At 38.8% G+C, this 18,737-nt stretch overlaps 1 protein-coding gene across 41 annotated transcripts in view; it reads right to left on the bottom strand.

The window, feature by feature from the left end:
• The window catches only part of PTPRD (protein tyrosine phosphatase receptor type D), a 1,860,044-nt gene that overhangs the window by 465,313 nt on the left and 1,375,994 nt on the right, over positions 1-18,737 (bottom strand). For all 41 annotated transcript variants that reach the window (XM_029056273.2, XM_029056261.2, XM_029056268.2 and 38 more), the window contains one exon: positions 12,434-12,463. The gene's annotated coding sequence lies outside the window, so the exon portion shown is untranslated. The remainder of the gene's footprint in view (positions 1-12,433; positions 12,464-18,737) is intronic.

Below are 18,737 nucleotides of genomic sequence, written 5' to 3'. Positions count from 1 at the left end.
TTCTGCTTTTCTATTTATTAAACACTTTTGTTTCTTAACCCAATTAACCTAACTCACAAAAAAGACTGGACAAAATCAGAATCTTTAAAATGCCATAAAGAATCCAAAAACCTTTCTCTGATAGACATTAGTTATAGAATATATTTTAAAAAATGACTGTTGTCCAGTTCCAGTTTATTCTTCACATGCCTCAACACAAAGGTCATGCAGAGTTTCCTATTATTCTTGTATACTGAGGAATGGAATTGGTTCAACAGTAAAGAATATAAGAAGCCAAGCAGCCTTTTGATTGCTGAGGATAATCTATAAATACAAGGAGCAAAATTGACCCTTGATGTGATCTCTGTTCACCTCTGTACAAGGGATGGCAATCTAGAGATATCGTTATAGGGTACAAAACAGCTTTCAGGAAGGGTTCCTAAAGGAAATCATTCTTCCATTCAACCATGTTGCTATGGTAACCAAACCAATCAAGCTTCTTCACAAAGGCTTTTATGTCAGGTTCTGTTAGCAAACTCATATAGAAAGTTTAACTCAACTAAATTAACATTACATTCAGTATATTATTAGAAGTAAGGTAGAAGATATACATCTTTTACAAAAGAAGGTACTATTTACTTCTACAGTGGCATTTCTAATGTGGAAATATTTCACAGTAAATCTTCTACTGCTAATGCTGACAGTTTCTTGTCAGATGTTTATCCTATTTATTGGATAAATAAATTTCCCTGGAAATGTTTTTGCCCAAAATTTGCATTCATACTCTCCAGGGTGGGTATTTCTCCTGATTCTCACATTGGTAAGCAGACTTCTGTGAATGCATTGATTTTTCTTCATCAAGTCCTAGCTAGACATACCTGCTCTCCCAAATTGACAGATCTATTCTGCAGTTCCTTAAATGTTCAACCTAGCATCTTCGCCAGCAAGGGTTTTGCTGTGACAGCTTCGGGCTACAGAGAGATATATTCCTAGAGTACTTAATATAATACTATATGCCCCTTAGAGATTCGATAAACACTTGTTGACAGACTGACATGAAGAATGGTTTCACTCATCCCTCGTGTTTGATTAATCGATTGATAGAGCACAAGAGTTGAGGATCAATATCAATTAGAAGATACTGACAGAAAACAGGGAAATAGCGTGGCCTAGTAGAAAGGGCTGGAGATTCAGAGGATCTCGATTCTAATTGTGGCTCTGCAGCTTGCCTGCTGTTTGATGTTGGGAAGTCACTTAACTTCTCCGTGACTCAGTTCCCTCTTATGCAAAATCAGGTTTAAATACCTGTTCTCCTTCCTACTCCACAAACGATATGTGAAACAGGGACGTGTCTGACCAGATTATCTTAAATCTACTCCAGCATTGGTATGGTGGCTAGCACTTAGTAAATATGACATTGATTCCTCCACATCTGGGAATAGGATTTGGAAAGGGGGTTTTGGGAAAAAGTTATTTTTGTGTTAACAAAATTAGAATGTTTGACTTGTTTTATTTCACTTTCAAACACTAAGAAGAATGCAGAATTCTTTCTGCATTATAGGTTTTCAGAAAATGTGCTCTATATAATTTGACAGGAACATAGATTTTATGAAATTCAGTAAGTCGCTTTCTAGAAAAAGGAAGCAAGACATTCCTAGTGTCAGACTAAACTAATGTGGTTAGGACAGTTAACATGCACTCTGGATCAAGTAATAGAATATGTTCTCATTCATTCATTCAATCATGTTTATTGAGTGCTTACTGTGTGCAGAGCACTGTACTAAGTGCTTAGAAAGTACAATTCAGCAACAAAAGTACAATTGGGGAACAAAACTATCACACATTTGAGGAAGTCTCAGTAATGTTGACATACTACTACCAGGTGGGATATAAAGCCAAGATGTGAGACTAATTCAAGCAATCCTTTTAAATTGGTTGCTCAAAGTTAAAATGACAAGTAATGGCTAGATGTCATTATTTGTGCTTTTGGGTGTGGATGTTCCTCTCAAAACTGTATCTCAGTACTATGTCTTCAGGGACTGACTACTTAATAGCATAAATGGACATCTCGTTAAAGGAAAGTTAGGTGAAAAGTCTCAAGTAATTTTTAATGTTGAAAAACAAGAAATAAATGGACTAATGGTCACTCCGGGGTTATTCCAGAGGTTTAGGGGCTCCTATTATTTAAATTCACCCTGTGATAAAATGTGAAATAATAAAGAGAAATTTACATGTGTTTAAGAAGTAAATTTTTTTATCAGTAGACATTGATATAAACTAGCCGGGTGGTGGTGGATATAGTACTTGAGAAGCAGCATGGCATAGTGGATAGAGCACAGGCCTGGGAGTCAAAAGGTCATGGGGTCTAATCTTGGCTCCACCATTTGTCTGCTGTAAAACCTTGGGCAAATCATTTCACTTCTCTTTGCCTCAGGTACCTCATCTGTAAAATGGGGATTGAGACTTTGAGCCTCATATGGAACAGGGACTGTGTCCAACCTGATCTGTTTGTGTCCACCCCAGTGCTGAGTCCAGTGCCTGACAAACAGTAAGCACTTAATAATAATAATAATGTTGGTATTTGTTAAGCGCTTACTATGTGCCGAGCACTGTTCTAAGCGCTGGGGTAGACATAGGGGAATCAGGTTGTCCCACGTGGGGCTCACAGTCTTAATCCCCATTTTACAGATGAGGGAACTGAGGCGCAGAGAAGTGAAGTGACTTGCCCACAGTCACACAGCCGACAAGTGGCAGAGCTGGGATTCGAACTCATGAGCCCTCACTCCAAAGCCCGTGCTCTTTCCACTGAGCCACGCTATACCACAATTATTCTTATAATTATTATTATTATTATTTATTGAGCACCCACCTAGTGCAGTGCATGGTCCGAGATACTTTGAAAGAACTGAATAAAGACATGAACTGCTCCCTGAATCCAAGGCGCTTACATTAATATGGGAGACAAGCACATGGAATAGAAACTGTGTCTGATCTGATTAACTTGTATCAAACACAGTGCTTAGATCAGTGCTAGGCAAATAGCAAGTGCTTAATAAATACTATTATTATCAGTATTACTTACTATTTCAGTGGTCAAAATAAACTGCTTAGAGAAACAAATAATATTATACGCTTAGTAATATCACACTACATTTTGGGGATGTATAAATGGCTTCAAGCTAATTGTATTCAAACTCTTGGCTAAAACTTAAAATATTGCTTGGCTGAACTGAATGAGCTATTTTTATAATAATACAAATAAAGCCGATCTACTCTAAAAAAAGTTTTTCAACAGTTTGCAACCATGATTCCAGAAGTTTCAGAATATCATTTAGAAGACTATACTGTAACTTCCTAGAGAAAGAAAATCGGACTAATTTCAAACTGCATGTAAACCATTTGTAAACCAATCTTGAATTGAAAGATAAATTAAAGTGATCTTGAAAATAACTGTGAAATAAATTCATCAAGATCAATATAACAAAAATGTGAAATGGTAAAAAAAAAACTTGGGCAATTGGAGCTGCTGTTTCATTTGGAAGTGACTGGATTGAGGAACTGATTTAATTTTATTTCATTAAAATGATTTACTATTCTTAAATATTGTTTAAAAATACCAACCATTTACCTGCTGATACACACAAAAATAGATGCCTTGTCCATCAATTTAGCAATCAAACCATTAGTGCTATTTAAATTAGATACTTAACATGGCTTTCTAGAAATGAAAGTTCTCAGGCCTAAGGAGAAGTCTCTCTAAAAGATTAAATAATATGTTTTAATCCCCTGCTATAAAATCATTTTGGAAACTCACGGATGGAATTTACCCCTGTTTGACCATGACTTTTTACAGTGTTGGAAGCTAGAATTATCAGATAAGTCATTCTTTCACCTGACACATAATCAAAGAATCCAAAACAAGTGAAAGGATCATTTTGGGATTCTCCTGAGTGGTGTTCTTCACTTGTTGTTCTATACTTCAAAAATGGACTTGTTATAAAAGTGGGACATCCCATGGCAATTTCACTGTGTGTCCTATCCTTGAAATCCCAAGACTTTTAAAGAAGACATTTCACACCCAAAGCCCTGTTTCTTGGCAACATCTTTACTGGGGAAAAGACAGCAAGTATATTTATTTTCAATGAAAACAAAATAATACAAGGTTTTCCTAGAACACTACATAAAACTAGATTTTAATCCTTGATTTCACAAACTCTAATTTCGGAAAGAACACGACTTAAAATCCATCCTAGCATTTCACAAACTAGACAAGTGATGTTCCGCTTCTAATCTGCCTGGTGACATCAATAAACACTGCCCATGAGAAACACAAGGGAGTTTCTTGTCAGGGACAAAATACTGTGTTCCCCATAGTTTAAAAAACTGTTCAGTCTGTTGGGGTTTTTTGTGTTTTATCCAGAGGGAGTGGAAAGGCCCTATCTTTTTTTGAATCTTCATTAGAAGTTCATGAATACCGTGATGAGGAAAGGGACAAGCAATGTAAATATACATGTTTAAAGAAGAATGACTTGTGGCTCAATTTAACACATGTTGGCTCTAGGCAAAGACACAGTAAAGCCATGCCAAACCATCAATAGTTTCCAGTAAACACTCTCAAAAAGGGGCATGGGCATGCTAAAAAGTTCTTGAATTTGTACATGATTGCTCCAGTGCAGTCTGAAATCCTGGTATCCTAGATCATTGTTTCTGGGACAATAGCTAATTGTCATTTTTCCTGGGCTGGATCATAGGCAAAAGAGAAAATATGTGAAGGATATAAAGAACTATCTTCTCCTATGGATGCCTGGGATTCATATTTTTGTGTGTGTGTGTGTATGTGTGTTTTTTGTTAAGGACTGGGATAGAGATACAGATCAGAAAAGCATCATGGCCTAGTAGAAAGGCCTAGTATAATAGCCTGGGAGTCAGAAAGGCCTGGGTTTTAATCCTAACTCTGCCATGTGTCCTCTGTATGACCTTGGGCAAATCACTTAACTTCTGTGTTCCTCGGTTTCCTGTAAAAGTGTGATTAAGACAGTGCACCCCATGTGGGACATGGATAATGGATAATATCCAACCTGATTAGCTTGTATCTTTTCCAGTCCTTAGTATAGTGCCTGGTACACAATACCATAAAATGCCATACAAAATGCCATTTAAAACAAAAAAATGATCAGATTCATTACCCATCCCACAATGGCCTTGCAGTCTAATTAGGAAGGAGAATGGGTATTAACCCCAGCGCTTAGAACAGTGCTCAGCACATAGTAAGCGCTTAACAAATACTAACATTATTATTATTATTTTACAGTTGAGGGAACTGAAGCCCAGAGAAGTTCAATGACTTGCCCAAGGTCACACAGCAAGCAAGTAGCAGATCTGGGATTAGAACCCAGGTCCTTTGACTCCCAGGCCCATGGTCTTTCCATTAGGCCAGGCTGCGTCCGCTAATACAAGTGAAGGATCATATACACTGATTGGGTATATGGATGGACCATTATCATTGAAATGGATTCTGTTGTTGATAAAAGTGTAACCCAGTAGAGTTTTGTGACCCACATTAATGGCTTTGCTTCTAGATACCTGCTATATCGTTATTTTTAAACAGCAATAAATAAGGGTACTCTTTCTATTACTACCTCATTTATTCTTCATTTAAACCATCCCAGTTTTACTAATATGTCAGTTCTTTGGGGAGAAATTATATCTAATAGGAAGTGCAGGACCAATAATAAGCCCTTTGGTTGATGTTCTGTAGTTAATCTTGTCAGGAAGGTAAAAATATTCCCAACATCGGTCCTAGAAGAAATAGATTTCTCTAAGACAATTGCTCTCAAAACAATCTCAAAACATGCTCTATGATTACTTAATCTTATCACTTGCTCCCTTCAGTTCTTTCTGACCCTATTATTTTTCAGAACCATAAAGCAAAATGGAAAGAAAATGCTTAATACATGAGACTTTATCATGATTGATTTCTTCATTATTATACATCTTACACTTTGTATTTTGGGAAAGTCCAATTCTTTTCATAACAACAACTAAAAAAACCCCTACTCTTAAATTGCAGATTTTTAAAAGTATCTTTTTAATATTTAGTTTTTACCAGAAATGTAGACTATGCAGCAAGGCCCTTTGTACCTAGAAGTCCTTTAGGGAATTGCTGTAATGATTCAGAGCTTATGTTTATTATTAAATCATGCCTCTCCCCTTCCCCCATTTTCCCCCCCACCCAAAATACTTTCTCCTTGAAAAGTGCATCTTTTAAACAGCATGTTCATCGCAGAATTCTTTATATTTTGCATTCAATATATCGTGTGCTATTTATGAAACTCTAACACAAACCAATATTAGCTGTCAGGTAAACTTCATGGGAAGATAATTTATAAGGAGAATTCAAAAAGTAAAAATGTTTGATGAATCTTCAGTAAGCAGAACAAATGGATTCTAGAGCAATGTGATTTCTTCTTACTCTCTGGAGAAACAAAGGAAGATGATGTTCTAGAGGAATTTCATAATTTGCCATGCCATTGCAAATGCATGTATTTAGTGTTTGCATGCCATTTGTTCAGAATTATTTACCTTTCAAGATGGCCATTTTTCTTCAAAGCACAGAAGTTCATGGAAATCCCATACCTCTCAAAAATGTCAAACAACCAAGCCCAGTGATCAGTTTCTTGATTTGTAGTGTGTGAACTGTAGTTCACTCTATAGGAATCCACTAAACAGGTGATTACTAACAGTGATCCCTTAATGAATTCCTCCTGAAGCAGATTTCCCTATTCAAAAAGTGTACCAAGCAAAACTTCTTGGAAGTCCAGTTACCCCAGTACTACCACATTCATTGCTTGTAGAAAAACCTGTCAATATCTCTTTCTCAAAAAGCATTTCCTTTCAGTGTCCTAGTAGAAGTAGCTTGGCCTAGTGGAAAGAGCACTGGCCTGGGAGTCAGAGGACCTGAGTTCTAATCTTGGCTTTGCCACTTCTCTGCTGTGAGACCTTGGGCAAGTCACTTACCTTCTCAGTTTCCTCATCTCTAAAATGGGGATTAAATATCTATTCTTCCCTGAGTTCCAGGAAAGGACTACTCAAGTACTTAGTACAGTGCTTGACACACAGTGAGCACTTAATGAATACCATTATTATTCTTAGTATTGGGAGGCTAGCCTTTTGTTTTTTCTCAGTTCAGGGAGCAGAGTTAGGGACTAAAATTATCTGCCAGGCTCCCCCATCAGCATGGAATAAAAATACATAGATTAACCCTAGACAGAAAAATAAAGATATAATATCAGTCAATAACCATCCAGGAAGAAAATGAAAACCTGTCATTCCCTATACCCACACAGCATGGAACACCGCAAAATCTCTATATCCAATCACGATTCTTTATTAGGCCTTATGTGGTGGGGGGGGGGGGAAGCTTTTTTCATGTCTGTTTTTAGCCAATGGGAAGAAAGTTGATTTTTTTTTTATAGTCCTATGGTGTTGAATTGTGAACACATTTCAGTTGCTATGTGGCTAAAATGGTTCCCCCCCATCAGTCCCAGAGAGGTCCCCTAGGACACAATGGATTCTTACTCAGCAACAGCAGTCGCTGCTGAAGAAACCTCCTCTGCTGCAACATCCAACAACAACAAAAATCACACCCAAATTGATCATTTATGTTTAAAAAAAAAATCCTGACACTTTGTTTCTGGAAGGAGAGAACAGGAGAGTAAATGCAACTGCCAGTCCACCCTGCCTATCAGCTGTTTTTCTCTACTCCTTAGTCCCTCCAAATAGGGAGTGGTTGGGAGGGGAAAATCCTGAAGAGTCAGAAACAACCAGTTGTCATTACAGCTGTTCGTCCAACGGGAAAGGAAAGAGAAGCCATAGCAACACAAAGTCTCCAGGTCTGCTTTGGGGATGAAAGTTGGGAAAACATTAACCCTTCTTGGTTTCTGGAAGTTCTTTGATGTGGGTAGTGGAAGAGGGGGTGAGGTCTTTGAAAGCCTCCTTCATGAGGAGAGCAAAAAGCACAGTACTTTCAAGTGATAAGAGAACACTGAAACCTAGGGTAGAAAAAACTGAAATTCATTTGTATTAAAGAGGAGCTGGTAACCTCAAAGGACAATTTAAACACTAACAGTCAGAAGAAGGAGATAGGAAGCTACATCTGTGCTGAGTGTGATGAGGAAAGGCAGGTATCTGTTATCTGCAACAAGCAGCTTCCTTTTTTGAATGAGACTTGACTATAGCAATTTTAAGTTCCCAGTCCCTTGAATGCTACTGTAGCTAGGTACCATTATCAAACAATCAATCGATAGAACGATGGTGATTTACTGAAGGCCTTCTGTGAGCAAAGAACTTGGGAGACTACAATAGAATTACTGGACATGATCCCAAGCCTTAAGGAATTTATAATCTAGTATATGAGCTGGAGCTTAAGTAATAGGGTACATAATATTTGCATAAAAGTTCTATGGGAGATTGTGAGTACTTAAGTGACACAGATGTCCTGGAGAGGCAGTAGGGAAATATGAACAGGGGATATTATAAATTAGATTATTTCAATAATAATAATAATCGCTGTATTTGCTAAGCACTTACAATATTCCAGGCACTTTACTAAGTGTTGGGGTTGGTACAAGCAAATTGGGTTGGACTCAGTCCTTGTCCCATGTGGAGCACACAGTCTTAATCCCCATTTTAACATAAGGAAACTGAGGCACAGAGAAGTGAAGTGCCTTGTCCAAGGTCACACGGCAGAGAAGTACGCTGAACAAATACCACAATTATTATTAGAGACGCAGCATGACTCAGTGGAAAGAGCACGGGCTTGGGAGCCAGAGGTCATGGGTTCGAATTCCGGATCTCCCACCTGTCAGCTGTGTGACTGTGGGCAAGTCACTTTACTTCTCTGTGCCTCAGTTCCCTCATCTGTAAAATGGGGATGAAGACTGTGAGCCTCATGTGGGACAACCTGATTACCCTGTATCTACCCCAGCGCTTAGAACAGTGCTCTGTACATAGTAAGCGCTTAACAAATACCAACATTAATTAAGTAGTGGAGCCGGGATTAGAACTGCCACGCTGCTCCCTTGGTGTAGAGAAAGAGTCCTGGAAAAGGTGTGATTCCCCAACAGCTTTGACAGTGAGGACAGCAGTGATTTATTAGTTGAAAGCAGAAGGGCATGAGCAAGAGGTTGGTGGCAGGAAAATGTTCCACCATAAGCAGAAAAGCTTGACTAGAAGAATGAGAACTGGGGTGCAGAGGAGAAAAGTCTGGAAAAAATAGGTGGGAGAGAGCAGATTGAGTACCTCAAAGCCAACAGTCAGGGGTTTCTTTTACATGAGTTTTTTTTAGCTTTGTGAGGAGTGGGGGGATTGTGTGCAGAACAGTTCATTAGGAAAATGATCCCAGGCAACAGAGTGAAGTATAATTGAAAAGAGGAGAAACAAGGAGGCAGGGAGACCAGTGGATGGAGCATGGTCTAGTGGGAGGAGCATGTGCCTGGGATTCAGAGGACCTGGATTCCAACAGTATTTCTGCCATGTGCCTGCTGTGTGACCTCGAGGAAGTTATTTAACATCTTTCACTTTAATTCCAACTGTATTTACTGAGCACTTATTGTGTACAGAGAACTATACTAAGCACTTGGGACAGTACAATATAACAGAGTTGATAAACATGTTCCCTGCCCACAAGGAGCTTACAGTTTCAGTGTCCTCATCTTAGTGGATACAGCATAGGCCTGGGAGTCAGAGGACCTGGGTTCTAATCCCAGCTCTACCTCATGTCTGCTGTGTGACCTTGGGACCGTCATTTAACTTCTCTGGGACTCAGTTCCCTCATCTTTAAAATGGGAATTAAGAACATGAGCCCCAAGTGGGACAGGAACTGTGTCCAACCTGATTAGCTTGTATCTACCCCAGTACTTAGAACAGTGCTTGGCACATAGTACAGTGCTTGGCATGTGCTTAACAAGTACCATAATTATCATCATCATTATCACTGAACTATCCATTCTCCCTACAGCCTAGACTGTGAGCTCCATGTGGTGTGGGACTGGGACTGTGCCTGACCTGATTATTCTGTTGTACCTACCCCAGCACTTAGTACAGTACTTAACACAGAGTAAGCACTTAACAAACACCATCACCATCATCATTAGAAGACTACTTATATTCCAATCTGACTACTAACTCAGGCCATTAGGATGGAGAGAAAGGGAAAAATTCCAGAAATGTCATGAAGGAAAGACAACAGGATTTGGTGAAAAACTGAATATGGCAGCTGAAAAGGAGTTAAGAGTGGAGGATAATTCCAAAGTTGCAGGACTCAGGGGTGGGGAGGATAGTGATGGTGTCAACTCTAATGAGAAAGTTGGATGGAGGAAAGGATTTGGGAGGGAAGTAAGGAGTTCAATTTTGGGCATACTGAGGTAGAGGTACCTTGGACATCCATATAGAAATTTAATGGGTGGAGGAAATTTGAGATAGAGAGAAGGAAGTCAGTATAAGCAAGAAAGATTTGGAAATGATATGCATGGAGGTGGAAACTGAAGCTTAGGAACAAGAAGAGGTCACCTAGTGAAGCCAAGTGAGAAGAGAAGGGGGCTTGAGGGTCACCCAAAATTAGGGAATTGAAGGCAGAGAAACAGCCAGCGAAAGACAATGAGTAGGACTGGACCAAGAGATAGGAGAGCCTACAGTATTATTAAAACTAAAAATAGGTAGTATTTCCAGAAAAAAGGAGTGGTTCATAGTTTTGAAGGCAGCCAACAAAGCCAAGGAGAATTAGGATACTTTAGAGTTTGTTAGGCTTGGCAAGAAGAAGATCATTAGTGACCATAGAAAGAATAGTTTCTATGGAATGAAGAGGGCAGAATCAGGATTGTAGTGGGTAAAGAAGAGAGTTGGGGGAGAGAAAGTGGAGAAAACAGGTGTATAAAACCCATTCAAAGGGTTTGAAGGATAGTGGAAGGATTTCATTCTTACTTGCTATAGTTCCACCAACTGCTGTCTGTGGTATGAGGAAGCACACTAGGAAGTAACCCAAGGGTGAAGGTAGAAGATCAAAGGAGCTGGAGGGAGCAATAGGAGTTGAGTTCATTGAAAAAGGCAGTTTTTAGGAAATAGATCTGTGCATCAAGAAGGAAGGTTGGATACAGAGTCCAAGTGAGGCAAGCTGGTGAGCTTCTTGAGGAGGATATTGTACCTATCGGCTCTGCTGCACTGTACACTCCCAAACACTTAATACAGTACTCTGTGCACAATAAGTTCTCAACTGGTACCACTGATTGATTGATGGCTTGGAATAAGTGGAAGGGAGAATGAGAAGTCTCTGTGCAGGTACAGAACAATCATGCAAAGAGGGGTTGGGTGGGAGCAAAGGCAGCTGAGGAGGCTATGGTCAGAAAGTGAGATTTCAGAGTTGGTGAGGTTAGAGACTGTACAGTTACAAGTGATGATGAGGCCCAGGTTCTGGATAAATTGGTCGATGGGTGAAGTGGGGTAGAGCAGGAGATCTGCAGAGTTCAGGATTTAGAGGAAGCCTACAGCTCATCAAGAACAACCATTTGGGAATTGAAATACCTGAGAATTAGTGTAGGGGAGGAGATAGAGAATAAGAAGGTGAAAAAAATGTCAAAATTCTTCAAAAAAAGCAGATGTAAGGCGGGGGCTGGGGTATGTGACTGTGACTAGTAGTTATAGTGGGTGCAATAGGTGAGTTTCAAAGAAACAGAAAGTGAAGGATGTAGAGGGAGTGATGATGTCAATGTAGCACAAGAGGGAAAAGAACAGACCTTTTCCTTTCCCTTTCTCCATGAGTCAAGGTGAATGGGAGTAGGTGAGGGCCCCTCAGGAGACAAGAGCAAAAGGGGCATTATCATCCCGAGTGAACTGGGACTCAGTGACCAAGAGGGGAAGCAGTGACTGGGTTAGGAATAGGTCGGGGATGAGGGAAATTTGTTCACCATGGAATGGGGGCGTGTCATAGACTGCATTTTAATGGTAAAATGGAGATAAGGACCATGATAGGGGAGGCAGTATGCAGGGTGGGGATGGGTTAGATGGGAGTGAACAGTAGGGGTGTGATCCTAGGGATTGGGGCTCCAATTGGTTTGGGGCTCCAATTGTGAGAGAGAAGATCAAGGATGTGATGAGCAGAGGGTCAGGTAGGGAGGCCATGTTCAAATCTCTGGTCCATAGTCACCTTAAGCCTCCAGTCATTGGTCTTGAGTGACCGCATCTTCCAGTCTTTGATTCTAGACCAGTATATATTATTGTTTGTACATATATATATATATATATATGTATAGTCCTATGACACAGTCCTAAAGTTAGCTGATTAAAGTGTGTTATATTGTTAGAACCATTAGCTTTTTAGTTTTGTCTCATGCAGCCCAAGCCAGTATTAGAGAAGTGAAATATACAGAAGCATGGGTATTTCATAGTTAATGTTACATACCTCAGTGACTGGCTTCACTTCCAAGTGGTGCTGGAACAAAACAAAAAAAGCAAAAATGCCTTTATGAAAGACAATGAAAAACATTTATCTGAGGAGACAAAGTCATACATTTATTTGGTGTATAGAAATTCTGACTCAAAGTCAGATCATTTTATGATTTTCACAATTGAGGGGGGAATGAAAGGAAACCAATTTTAAAGGAGACAATCAATGGTATTTATTGAGTACTTACCCTGTTCAGAGCACGGTACTAAGCAACTGGGCAAGTACAATCTAACAGAGTTGGTAGGCATATTCCCTGTCCTCAATGAGTCTGGGAGCCCCATGTGGGACAGGATAATCCAACCCGATTATTCTGTATCTATCCTAGCTCTTATTACAGTGCTTGGCACATAGTAGACACTTAACCAATACCTCTAAGACTGTAAGCACATTGTGAGCAGGGAATGTGATTACCATCTCTGTTGCTTTGTACTCTTCCAATGACTTAGTACAGTGCTCTTCACAAACACTCAATATCACTGATTGATAAAATACCATAATAATAATGATTATTATGATGATCTACTTAACCAAGGGTTCATTCATTCATTCATTCAATAGTATTTATTGAGTGCTTACTATGTGCAGAGCACTGTATAAGCACTTGGAATGTACAGTTCAGTTAGACAATTTACCTAAAATGAATAAAAAGGTACACTTCTATATTTCTATGAATACTAATGAAAGATTTCCAAGTCACATTTTAAGCCCAGCAGAACATTCGGATTAGATTTCCTTCAAGGTGTCAACTGGCTTCATTTGTTTTAAACTGAAAACAAGTGAAGACTATAAAACACTTAAAGAGTCAATTCACCATTTCCCTTATTAATCAGTGAGCTGTAAATATTATCAAATAATAAAAATGAATTGTGAAAAGTGAAATTTTGTTTGGGGAGCAGATTATAAGAAGCAGCAATACTGAATTCCAGTGTATTTCATTTTTCAATTAAGTTGCCCTTAAAGGACTTGTAAAAAAAGTACATGTTCCCAAGATGCAGAGTCTACACAGATAAAATCAAATTCCTTCTGCCACTTTAATGCTAAATTTTTGAAATTATTTCAACATGAATAACAAATCATGATAGTTTATTTGGATTTCGATTTTCCTCTTCTGGAAAAAAACACTGCACCTAACAACCTCCGGTTTTGCATGTTTCAAAAAGAAATAAAGTGTTTCAAAATAGAGAGCAAACTGGAATTAGAATGGTGGATAGGGAAGAAATAATTTATATTACTATCAAATAGTCACAGGTTGACACTTTGTAACAAATACTAGTATATTCAATGTGGGATAATACACCACCCACCACTGTCGTGTACACTGTAGAATCTCTTAATTGCCGAACAAGCTCCAGACACTAGTAGTAGTAAATCCTCCAGAAAGTAAAAACCTATAAACACTAGGATCTTAAGAACTTCAAAGGCCACTTTAACAGATGTAAAAAATCAATAAAACTTTGCATAGCAGTTTTTTTGCCTGGTCGGCATTTTATGGGCTGCATTGTCCTTTACTAGAAAAGCATGAGGAACTACACTACTTGTTTGTTTCTTACCTTAATGCGACCTGAATACTAATATTAATTGAATGAGGAACTGAAAGTGTTCCTCAACCCTCCCCAGAGCACAGGCCTGGGAGTCGGAAGGATGTGGTGCTAATTCTGTCTCCATCACATATCTGCTGGGTGAGCTTGGGCAAGGCACTTCATTTCTCTGGGTCTCAGTTAACTCATCTGTAAAATGGGGATTAAGACTACTGTAAGCCCCACGTGGGACAGGGACTGTCTTACCCCAGTGTGTAATACAGTGCCTAGCAAATGGGAAGTGCTTAATAATAATAATAATAATAATGTTGGTATTTGTTTGGTATTTGTTGGTATTTTTTGGTTTGGTAATACCAAACACATACCAAACTGATTCCTCTGCCTAGCTTGCCAACCCCTGTTTATCACCACCATCTTCCTCATCTTTTAAACTTGTAAACTTGGCATTAGTCTTGAGTGATGCTCTATATTTCAATCCCCCATATTCAATCTCTCATGTCATTCTATCAGTTTTTCCTCCACAATCATTCAATCATATTTATTGAGCTCTTACTGTGTGCAGGGCATTGTATTGAACAACTGGGTGAGTATAGACACATTCATTCATTCAATAGTATTTATTGAGCACTTACTATGCGCAGAGCACTGTACTAAGCGCTTGGAATTTACAAATCGGTAACAGATAGAGACCGTCCCTGCCCAGACACATTCCCTACCCACAACAAGCTTACAGCACAGCTTCTTCAGGATACACCCTTTTCTCTCCGACTAAACTGTCACCATGCTGGTTCAAACACTTCTAATATCCCACCTCCACTGCAGCATTAGATTTCCCTCAAATCTTCCTAACTAGAATTTCCAACCCTTTCCAGTCTGTGTCCGTCATCCCCATTTATTTGTAAGCTATTTGAGGGCAAAGATCATGTGCACTCTCTCTACTGTGTTCTCCCAGGTGCTCAGAACAGTGCTCTGCCCATAATGAGCTCAGGAAATACTACTGAATGATTAATTGTTAAATAGTACAAATGCTGGAAAGGGCCCAAGGATTGTAAGTCTTTTCAATATAGTGAAATTGAAACTCAAATGCTCTCTCAGGAATTCAGTTCTTATTTTAAAGGTGCAATAAATTACAAAGAAATAATATTGAGTACATTTAATGGGGAAGATTCTAATCAATTGCACTAACTTAAATGGCTTCATGTTGATTTTTCCCACTAGACATAGTTTATAATTTATATTTCAAAGCAATGTGCACCTTTCAATTGCTTTACGAATACACATATCTCTGGAATATTTATTTTCTGTCTCTTGATCCAAAGATTTATTAACTCATTCCAGTTTATTAGGAATCTTACATTAAACTAAACATGGAGCTAACTAAATTAAGCTGTGGCTAAATTAACTTGAATGAGGTCTATTTAAAATAATGGACTCAAAATTGCACAGAACATCTTTTTTGAAATGTATATATTTTCATAATGTTTAGTACAATATCCTGAGGCACTTTAATCAGCACTTATCATCTAAATAATAGCAATAATAATATCCTAAATAATTTACTTGGCACTGTTGATCAATTTAGTCAGCAATCGCATCACTACAGAAGAAAAAAAAATCCACAAGGCTTAACTGATTTAACAGTACACAGAAAGAAGGGGTTTGCAGTAACATTTATAAAGTTGTACTTGTCTAAGGGCAATATAATCTGATGCAGAATGAAAACAATGGGGGAAGGAGGTCTGAGGTTGAGTAATGAAACCTGGCCACCCCAGCTACCCAGCGTCAAATATTTCTCTGGTCTCTGTGCCACTCTTCAGGGAGTGTGGAAGACAGAAGTTCACTCACCCTCAACTCTCAACTGATCTCTCCTCCTAGTTGATGGGTTTGAAAAAACGGGTTCCCTCACTAGGGAAGAGTAACATTTAAGCACCCTTCTGAAAGCACTAGTTTTAATAACTAATTAGAAATATAGAAGAATTCAAGGGGACATCAGGATAAAGTAAACCCAGTCTTCACTGAAAAGATTCTCAGAGATAACAAAATCAAAACTCTCTATTTTCACTGTTCTATTTCTAAGATGAAGAAATACCTAGAGGATAAAATTAAATACCACATATAAATTGCATCAAATATTATCCATGTCAAATAAGTTAATTAAAAGCATGTTTAGTGTGACCTTATAATTCCAACTTCTTTATTTGAAGCTAGGCTCACTTCAACCGAGCTACATTAAGCGAGACACATGAAGAGAATGAGCAACAGCAGGATATCCAAAATTGGGAAACCAAAAGCAAGGAGGGAAGAGTAAATGTCTCCAGGGTACGGATAAAAACTGGGAATAATTACCCAAGTATTCATCAGCGTGGCGTACTACTCTCGAGAAAGAGAGCAAAACATATCAGAAGGAGAGACAGAGTAAAAGAAGAAAGCAGAGCACCTCCCCTCATCTAAGCCCCCTTTCCCCCCTTTCCCTCTGCTCATTCCCATCCCCTCAGCACTGTGCTCATGGGTATATATTTTTATTACCCTATTCATTTTGTTAATGAGGATGAGAATCATCCCCTTGATTCTATTTATCGTGATTAAGTTGTCTTGTTTTTGTCCGTCTGTCTCCCCCAGTTAGACTGTAAGCCCATCAATGGGCAGGGATTGTCTCCATCTGTTGCCGAATTGTACATTCCAAGCGCTTAATACAGTGCTCTGTACATAGTAAGCACTCAATAAATACTATTGAATGAATTAATTAAAGGGTTTCAAACATGAAAATGGCAACAAGAAATGAAATGGCCTTTGGTTCACACAGTGATGCCAGGATTATGAGTCCCATACTCAAATTTTCAGGTAATAATAATGACGGTATTTGTTAAGTGCTTACTATGTGCCGAGCACTGTTCTAAGCGCTGGGGTAGATATAAGGGAATCAGGTTGTCCCACGTGGGGGTCACAGTCTTCATCCCCATTTTACAGATGAGGTAACTGAGGCACCAAGAAGTTAAGTGACTTGCCCATGGTCACACAGCTGACAAGTGGCAGAGGGGGATTCGAACCCATGACCGCTGACTCCCATCAGGTTGTCCCACATGGGGTTCACAGTCTTAATCCCCATTTTACAGATGAGTTAACTGAGGCCCAGAGAAGTGAAGTGACTTGCCCAAGGTCACACTGCAGACAAGGGGCAGAGCCAGGATTAGAACCCACATCCTCTGACTCCTAAGTCTGTCCCTTGCCACTAAGCAATGCTGCTTCAGTTACAAACCCACTCAAGGACATCAGTGGCATCTTTTTGGATAGGAAGTTCATGGATGTAATTGTGTGTGTGTGTGTGTGTGTACACACAAATGTCTTTATCAGAGAATTTCAATGTATTTGTTTCCTATAAAAATGTAGTGTCAGACTTTCTGAAAGTATTCTTAAAACAATACCAGTCCTGAGCTATTCCATGCAAACTCATTTACAAGATGACTGTTGTTAAATGCCTAGATTCTGAATTATCTTTGAGGAAAATATATTTTCCTGACAAGTTATAAGTATATATTTACAAAATAAATATCCCAGAACATATAGACTATATTCTTCATACTTATAGATCCAAATCTTAGAAAGGGCTGATGCTTCAACTCAAAAAGGAATAGCACATCCAACACAATATTATTGTTAATATCTTTTGCACTAGGTAAGAAAATTAATACAAAACATGGGTCAGATATGTAGACCACAAATAGCTTATCCAGAGGAGCGGAGTAGTGATACCAAAATAAAATCAATTTTTCTTAGTCCAAAGATTGAATTAACTAAGACTATAATCAGTTGTTTTCATGCCTTAGGATAATAATAATAATAATGTTGGTATTTGTTAAGCGCTTACTATGTGCCGAGCACTGTTCTAAGCGCTGGGGTAGACATAGGGGAATCAGGTTGTCCCACATGGGGGCTCACAGTCTTAATCCCCATTTTACAGATGAGGTAACTGAGGCCCAGAGAAGTTAAGTGACTTGCCCACAGTCACACAGCTGACAAGTGGCCGAGCTGGGATTTGAACTCATGACCTCTGACTCCAAAGCCCGCGCTCTTTCCACTGAGCCACGCTGCTTCTCTATCACCTGATAGTGAAAATTATTATTATAGACTTTCCTGCTGAAATTAGCTTTTTGTTGTTTGGAAAAGGTCACCATTCTTCACTTGTTATAAGGCAGGACAAATCAAAATAGACAACATTGAAATGGGGTTGGCATTTCTTAACCAGTTTAAATAGTCTAATTAAAAATAAAATGAAAGGGAAAAATCCTGAATACCTGCTTTTCACCACAATTATACTAAAAGAGAATAATCTGGTCATGTGTACAATCAAAGAGCACACTGGGGAGAAATGTACATGGAGCCTATAGTCTAGAAGTGGAACTTACAATCATGATTTTGAAAATTTCCAACTCAGCCTTCATTCTTCCCAAATGAAAAATACTAAATTATTTGGTATTCTTGTGTAGAAGCCACTTTATCCACTGAATGTGTTCATTGCCCCGCTCAGGACTTTATCCAGCTCTGTTATATCCTATCTTAAAATGCAGGGTCCAAACTGCTCACGGTATTCTAAGTATGGGCATATATTTGGTATAGTCACAAAATTATCAAGTGATTTATTTTCAGTTCTCTTCTGGATGATGCTGAGCGTTCTGTTGGTTTATAGGAGGTCACTGCTCATTCAGTAATGATTAGAACTAGTG

This window comes from Ornithorhynchus anatinus, chromosome X5, assembly GCF_004115215.2.
Source record: "Ornithorhynchus anatinus isolate Pmale09 chromosome X5, mOrnAna1.pri.v4, whole genome shotgun sequence".
Lineage (NCBI taxonomy): Eukaryota > Metazoa > Chordata > Mammalia > Monotremata > Ornithorhynchidae > Ornithorhynchus > Ornithorhynchus anatinus.
The sequence above is the reverse complement of the archived record's forward strand: the minus strand, read 5'-3'. Positions and strand labels throughout refer to the sequence as shown.